Source organism: Belonocnema kinseyi, chromosome 3 (genome assembly GCF_010883055.1).
Source record: "Belonocnema kinseyi isolate 2016_QV_RU_SX_M_011 chromosome 3, B_treatae_v1, whole genome shotgun sequence".
Taxonomy (NCBI): Eukaryota; Metazoa; Arthropoda; class Insecta; order Hymenoptera; family Cynipidae; genus Belonocnema; species Belonocnema kinseyi.
The window spans coordinates 24,966,238-24,974,922 of record NC_046659.1 but is presented as its reverse complement, the minus strand read 5'-3'; positions in this window follow the sequence as shown (position 1 = coordinate 24,974,922).

Here is an 8,685-nt window from a genome sequence, read left to right as displayed (position 1 = left end):
CACTTTCCCCTGGACTTATCACATTAAAGTTTATGAAAAACATAAATATTTTGTTTAAAATTAAAATAATAATTATTATATTTCAAATTACATTGAAATTAACGAAATATTGTATACAAAATAACACTTTCAGCAAATAACTATTTGAAAAATTATCATGTGGGGCGAAGGTGTTGTAAAAAATTTAGTTGATGGTGGTAGATGGAGGGTCAAGGTGTTATAACTATTTTACAGAAAAATAGTCTTTTGACTTAAAAGTTTAAGAAGCGGGACAAATTTTTTTATTTCCTAACTGGCAATTCTTTATTTGTTTAAAATTCGTCTTTCTAGTTGGAAAATTCATAATTTTAGTTAAAAATTAATCTCTTTGGTTAAAAAATGTACTTTTTTTTTAATTATTTTTTTTCGGAAATAAATTAATCGTCTGTGTAAAAAATTAACTTTGCTACTTTTGGTTTGAATTCGAATTTCTTACAGAAAATGAATCTTTATGATTGAAAATTCGTTTCCTTATTTTACAAAGCATCTCTTGGCAGCATCTGCATTCGCTGAAATATCAAATATTACATTTTCTATCTAAAATTCATATTCGGAGGTTAAAAAGTCAACTACTTTGTTGAAAATTTACATGCAGGTTCGAAAATTCACCTCTGGTTAAAAATTTAAATATTTTGTTGAAAATCTTTTCTTTTTGTTTTAAGATATCCAACACTACGTTTTCATTGAGAATTCTTTTTTTTTAATGCAACTCTTTTTGTTTAAAGATTAATCTTTTTTGTTTGAGAATTTTGGCATTCAGTTGAAAATTTATATTTGTAGGTTGAAAATTTAACTATTTGGTTAAAAGTTAAACTATTTGGTGTCTAATGCAAATCTTTCATTGAAAAGCCAAATTTTTAATAAAACCGTTTACACTGATAATGAAAAAGTTTAATTTTCAGTTTTAAAAAATTAACGAATTTGCAATCAAAAAGTTACTTTTTCATCCAAAAATATAACATTTTGACAAAATGGTTAAACTTTTAAATAAGTAGATAAATTTTCAACCAAAAACTAAAAAATATGATTATTCTAAAACAACAACAGCTGAATTAAATAAAAAAATTCATTTCATGAAAATTTTTAAATTTTTAACCAGAGATACATTTTTAACTAAAATAATAAATCTTCTAAACAAAACATTAATTTGTAAAAGGTCGGTCAACCTTAAAACAATTAGAAAAATATTCAACAAAAAAGATTAATTCACAACCAAAGAAAGAAAGAATTTTCAACTAAAATGATGAATCTTCAACCCAAAAAAGATCCATTTTTACTCATTTAGTTTAACATTTAACCAAGTAGTCGAATGCAAACAAAAAATATAAATTTTAAACAAAATATTTGAATCCTCAACAAAGGAGTTTTAACAAAAGATAATTCACAACTAGCAAATTACAGTTGTAGATATATATATATATATGCATATATTATCGGGCGCAAAGCTCTAGAACGAACAAAGAAAAAAGAAAAATATCTACAAAATTGTTGAGTTTTCCACCTAAAAAGGCAGGTTTTAAAAAGCAGTTGAATTTTAAACTTTAAGGGATACATTTTCATTGTGTTCATGTTCATTAAGAAAATCAAGTTTCTACTCAAAGAGATGAGTTTTTAACCAAGAAACAATTTCAGTCAAGACATAAAAAATGCATCTAAATTGTTGAACATTTTCAACAAAAAATTTTTAAAAACTGTTCCCTTCTAGTTTAAAAAACAAGTAATTGGTTCAAAATTAGTCTTTTTTGTAAAACATTAATCTTATTAGTTAAAAATTAATCTTTTGAACATAGAATTTTTTTATGACGAAAAAATAGTTTTTTTAAAATTTAATCTGAAAACAACAAAATTTCCTTCATGATCGATTCAAAGACTTGAATTGCAGAATCTGCCTAATGGTAAATGGATTCGATCTCCTTTGAAATAATTTTTATAACACTTGTTTTTTGTTGAAAATTAATTTTTTTTAACAGAAAATTAAACTATGATATTTTTGGTGAAAAAGTAATTTTTTAAATTAAAGTTTAATCTTTTTAGTTAAAAATCTGTTTAAAAATTTATGGATTTTGTTAAAAATTCGTCTTTTTACATTCTCATCAGAGAAGGTATTAGATTTGTGTAAAATTTGACCCCTCCAGTTTTTGTCAAATGTCCGCGTTTTGAGACCCTCTGAAACCGAAAAACAGGCTTTTACGAATTCGTCTGTCTGCATGCCTCTATGTCTGTATGTATGTCTGTATCTCTGTCTGTTTGTCTGTCTGCGAACACGATAACTTTCGAAAAAATTAATCTATTAGATTGCCCTTTCCCACACTCGTTTAGTGTCCTAAACTAAAGGTCAAGTTCGTTAGCCAGCCACTTTGGATAAAAATTCAAAAAGTGGGCACATTTTGCATATTTTTTAGACCACTTTTTTGAAAATTTCAAAATTCTCTGTAGGGTTATTTATAGCATTCAAAAAGTTGAACAACTTATCCTAATAACTTTTTTTTAAAAATCAAAAATTACCAAAAATGTTTGAAACCACATTTTTTCAAGATTTAAAAATTCTATGTACGGTCGTTCATAGTACTTACAAACTTAACAATTTATTCCTATGACTTTTTTCTATAAATAGAAAATCATCAGAGTTAGAGCATTTTCAAAATCCAAAAAAAAACTAAGATGAACATTTTAAGCCAAATAACACATGATATGAAAAAAAGTCAAAAGAAGAAAAACTTTGCTTTTTGAAGGCCTTACAGGATTATGATAACAACTTTTTTAATTTGGTCGAAAAGTTGAAAATTCCAAATTTGATTCTACCAAAAAAATAAAAAATCCAGAAATTCCATTTTTTGGTTAAACTATGCAAGATACGAAAAAAATAAAATAGCTCAAATTACAAGCACTGGAAAAAACTACAAATTCATAATGAATCACTTTTTGACACAAGTTGCGAAAAAATAAACAAACTAAATGTGTGGAAGACGGTACTCGATACCGTAAAATGTGTAATAAAAAAATGGTTTGCCTAAATAAGATCTAAAATTTTGATTTTCACATTTCTTTGATAGGGCACGCGCTTTTTACATTCACACTATAATGAGAAGGTATTGGTTTCATACGAAAAATGACTTTCGCGGATTCCATCAAATATCGACGTTTTGAGATTTCCTCAGAAGGAACAAAAAGTTTTCAGGTTGGTATCTGTCTGTCGTTGTCGTATGTATACTGGATGTCTTTGGACCGACTAATTGAATCGAATTGGGCTTTGGCAGATAGGTTTAGGGGCCAAAGATTTTTAAATTCCACGTACGGCTATTTATAGCTCACGAAAATGTTAACAATTTATCTTTCAGGATTTTTTTGATAACAAGAAAACTATCACAGTTATGGCTTTTTCAAACTACAAAATGAAAATGAAAATTCTAAACCAATCAACGCACGATATAAAAAAAAGGTAAGAAAAGGAAAACGTTACTTTTTGAAAAACTTACAAGGTTCATAACAGGTTTTATAATTTTAAAAAAAAATCGAAAATTCATCTTTATCGCACAAAAAATACTGAATTATTACATTCTCATCATAATAAGAAGGTATTGTTTTATGGGAAAACTGACTATCGCGGATTTCTTAAAATTTTAACTTTTCGAGAATCCCTAATTCCCAAAGAAACCGGTATTACGATGACGTCTGTCTGCGGCCTTGTCATTATCGTCGTTGTCGTTGTAGTCTGTAAACACAGTAACATTTGAAGTAATTATTTTATTGAATTTCCCTTTGACACACTTTATAAAGACATGAAAAGAAAGGGCGATTTCGTTAGCCAGCTATTTTAAATAAAAATGCAATAATTTGGAGCATTTTCAAAAATTTTAAGACCACTTCTTTGAGATTTGAAATTTTCATATAGTGCTGTTTGTGCACAAAAATATGAACAATTTATCTTGATGACTTTTTTTGATAACAACAAAATTACCAGAGTTTCCAAACTTTAAAAAAGTAATAATAATAAAAACGAAAATGACTATTCTATGTCATTCAACGCACCAAATGAAAAAAGTCAACAAAAGAAAATTATTAGTTTTCAAAGACCTACACGATTATCATAACAACTTTTTGAATTTTGTTAAAAAATCGAAAATTCAAATTTTTGTCGCACAAACATGAAGTATTAACATTATAACATTCTCATCATAATGAGAAGACATTAGTTTTATGTGAAAACTTTCTATCGCTAAATGATCTGAGTAAATGTATTATAAGTTTGATACAGAAGTGTTAAACATAATATAGAAAAGTTAACATTTTGGACAAAATCGAGTGCGTAGCACAAGATACGTGATGAGAATGTGTTCGTTACAGCCGAAGAAGCTTTAACAAAGGAGAATTCACAATCACCAAATTACAGTTGTCGATGTTTGGTTCGTGTGCACAAATGTGGGGCAAATACAAAGACCGAGCGCAAAGGACAAGACAAATGCAGCATCGAGCGCGAAGCGCGAGATGAATACATCGTCGAGCGCGAAGCGCGCGAACCAACAGCCGCGCGCCTTAAGCGCGCTCAAACTTGCAAGCGAAGCGAGCCGCAGCGCAGCGCGCGATGACAATGTGCCGGCGAAGCGGGCAGATTTTTTAGTATAAAATTAATCTTCTTGTTTGAAAATTCTTTTTGCTGATTTAGGATTCAACCATTTTTCTGACAATTCTTTTTTTTTCAACATTAATTTATTGAAGTGAAAATTTAATTTTCCATTTTTGGTTAAAAACATATTGATATTTTTAATTGCAATCTGTTTTAGTAGAGAACTCAGCTATTTTTTAATTGCACTTCTTTAAGTTGAAAATTATTTTTTTAACTAAGAACTGAACTATTTAATTTTTCGTTCAATACTAAGTTCATAATTGAGGCTTCATCTGTTTCGGTTCAAAACGAACCTTTTTGATTGGAAATTCAACTATTTTCTTCAGATTTCTTTTTATTAATTTCTAGAACGATAAAATCTACTTATATTACTTTTGGTTAAAAAATGATATTTTTTTAGGTGAAAATCATATATTTGTTTGAAACTTTCTAGATTTTGTAGAAAATTCGTAATTTTTTTTAGAAACGTAATATTATTGGTTGAAAATTAATATTTTTCATTAAAGATTGAGTTATTTAAAAAAAAATCCTTTTCAGTTTGTGAAAAGCAAACCTGTTTAAAAGAAATTTTGATTCTACTATTTTTGGTTGAAAATTGATATTTTAAATTGATAATTGACCTTTTGTACTTAATAATTAAATTTTTTTAATTTTTATGTTTTGGTAGAAAATTAATCCTTTTGATTTAAAATCGACCTTTTTTCGTTAAAGATTGAACTATTTGGAAATAAATTTATCTGTTTTGATGCAGTATTTCGAAATTCAGAATTTTGTTGAAAATTCGTTATTTTTGGTAGAAAAATAAACTTCTGAATTGAAATTTTATCTTTGTTTCGAGGATTCTATTATTACATGAAAAATTCCTTTTTTTGTGAAAAACTAATTGTTTGAGAGAAAAGTCGATTATACCATTTTTGATAGAAAAAGGATATTTTTAAAAAATTGATCCTTTTTTGTTAAAAATAAAATTTTTTCAAACCGTCTTTTTAAACAGGGAAATTATTCTTCGCGGTTGAAAATTCATTTTCTTCATTGAGGGTTCAATTATTATTTTTTTGAAAATTCCTTCATAGTTAGTCCGAAATTAATTTATGTGAACTAAAAATGGATTATATCATTTTTGGGTAGAGAATTGATATTTGAAATTAAAAATTTATCTTTTTTAGTTGAAAATTCAACCCTTTGGTTTGAAAATGCACATATTTCGATGAAAATTCGTTATTGCGTTAGGAAATTAGTCTTCTCGTTTGAAAATTCATCTTTTCATTGAGAACAAAACTATTACGTTGCACATTCCGTTTTTTTTTTGGTTAAAAATTAAATTCTTTAACTAAAAATTTAACTCTCCCACTTTCGGTAAAAAATTGAAATTTTGAATCACAAATTGATATTTTTGTGTTGAAAAATCAATTGTAAAATGATTTGATGAAACAACTCAATCCTTTCTTCGACCGTTGATATTTATTGATTTCAAATTCTTTATGTCTTACGGTCCAATCGTAAATCGAAAAAATAAATATGAGTCAAAAAAACATGGTCTTCGAAACTCAGATATTTATTTAATAGAAAAAACTCCTTTCAAAACTTCCTGACGTTTCAGTACACATGCGTACCTTTTTCAAAGGTTCTTAAACCTAAATAATTGTAATAAAAATTAGTAATTTTAGTACGAACAAATATGATAGATAATTACGTAGATTTGAATACATTGTTACCTGAGTTGATGGTAGTTTAAATAGTCAAACATTTCAATTTTCAGTCAAAAAAAAAAGGAACATTTGAGTCAATAAAAATTAATTAAAATTTAGTCATTTTTTGAAGTCTCAAAAAAATTTTTTCGAGACTTCAATCGATTACACTACATTTTTTAAAATTGTACGAGAAAAACAAAATTGGCGTAGGTTAGGACGGACGAACAGAAATTGACAGTTTTAGAAATACATGAGGAATACGTAATGAACGATGATGTGATAGGCAAGTTTCCATTGAAAATCACTGATGTGGAAGCGCGTAATTGAGTTTAAATTTGAAATAAGAAATTTAAAAAAAAAAATTTTTTTTTAAATTAAAAAAATTTTTTTTTAAATTTGTATATGTACACATCCACACATATGCATATATATACACACATATAGCATATATACATATAGAGATGATTAATATTAAAAACATTATTTTATAATACTCTGATAAATTTTATTGATATTTAGAATTTCAGTCTGTAAATTAACAGAAATTTTACGATATTTGTTTAAAAAAATAGACTCAATAATACGTCGTTGATAAGTATTTTTTTCTGTAGCTAATATTTTAATACGTTTAAAATCAAAATCAAAGTAATGATTGAAATTCCAAGAATGTTGCGACAAACCTGTATTAAAATTCCCAACTTCACAATCTCTTTTGTGTTCAGCAATTCTAGTTTTTAATCTCCTGCCAGTTTCACCTATGTAAGCTTTATTACAACATTTACATTTAATTAAGTAAATAACACCAGATAAATTTTCAATAGAATCGACGTCCTTTCTTCTTGACAAACAATTATCTAATGTATTAGTGTTTTTAAAATAAACATTAATATTAAATTTTTTATGTGAATTCCTTAATCTTTCTGATAGGCCCTGAATGTAGGGCAAAGTAACATTTAAATTAAATCTATTGTAAGTATCACTCCAATATCTTTTTTTGTTAATTTTATTACTGTTATTGTAAATCTCATGAATGCGTTCTTTAATGATGTCATTTACAAACTCAAGAGGATAGTTATTCTGTACTAAAGTTTTTTTTGAATAGATTTAAATTTTCTTTTCTAAATTGAATGTCAGATAATTTTACACATCTATCAACTAAACCCTTAATTAAACCAATTTTATTCCCAAATAAATTATGTGAATTATAGTTCAAGTATCTACCGGACCAAGACGGTTTTTTATACCAATTGGTTAATAAATCACCATTTGGAGTTTTTATAATTTTTAAATCAAGATAGTTAATAACATTATTAATCTCACATTCATGAGTGAAATTTATACAATCTTCAATACTATTAAATGCATTTAAGAAAACTTGAATTTTATCTGTGGGAATAATAGCTAAAATGTCGTCGACATATCGTTTGTACAAAATAGGTGTGAAATCTAACAATTGTAAAGCTCTTTTTTCAACATCTTGTAAAACTAAATCAGAAACTACAGGAGATAATGGTGAACCCATAGGGCAACCCGAAATTTGTTTATAAATTTTATTTCTAAAAGAGAAAACGGTACCATTGAAAACTGTTCTGGTGGCTATTAGAAATTCATTTTTAGTTATTTTTGTCAAGTTATGATTTAAATTAAGTTTTTCTTCAATGCAATCTAAAGCGAGATCTAGTGGGATGCTGTCAAACATGGACACAACATCTAAAGAAACTATCGAATGGGTTTTTGGTACATTTCTATTTTTTAAACGATCTTTAAGTTCCCAACTATTTTTTACAAATGAATCAGTGTTTATAGAAACTGGTTTTAAAATATTTGAAATATACTTTGATAATTGATAAGCTGGGGAGCCAACAGTGGAAACAATTAGTCTCCAACTTAAATTGGGTTTGTGAACTTTAGGGAGAGCATAAGCTTTTGCTATAACACTATTGTGAGTTTTTAAATGGTATGCAACTTGGTCGTTAATTAATCTTTTATTTTCCCATCTAGTAGCTATGTCATTACATTTATTTTCAATAGTTGGAACCATACTAGTTTTAATATTCTTGTATAAAATATCATTCTTAAGGATGTTTTCAACTGTCATGTTATAATCGTCTCTATTTGCTGCAACTGTAAAGTTACTTTTATCAGCCTTCACAAAAATTAAATCTTTATGATTTTTTTGGAAATTTTCAACTAATTGAACAGATTTTTCTAAATTTTTAAATTTATTAGTATTACTGTGATTTGAAACTATCTGAGTAACTGTTTTTCGAATATTAAATTTTAAATCTTCTTCTTTAATATTTTTGATAGAATTTTCAATATTAGCAACTA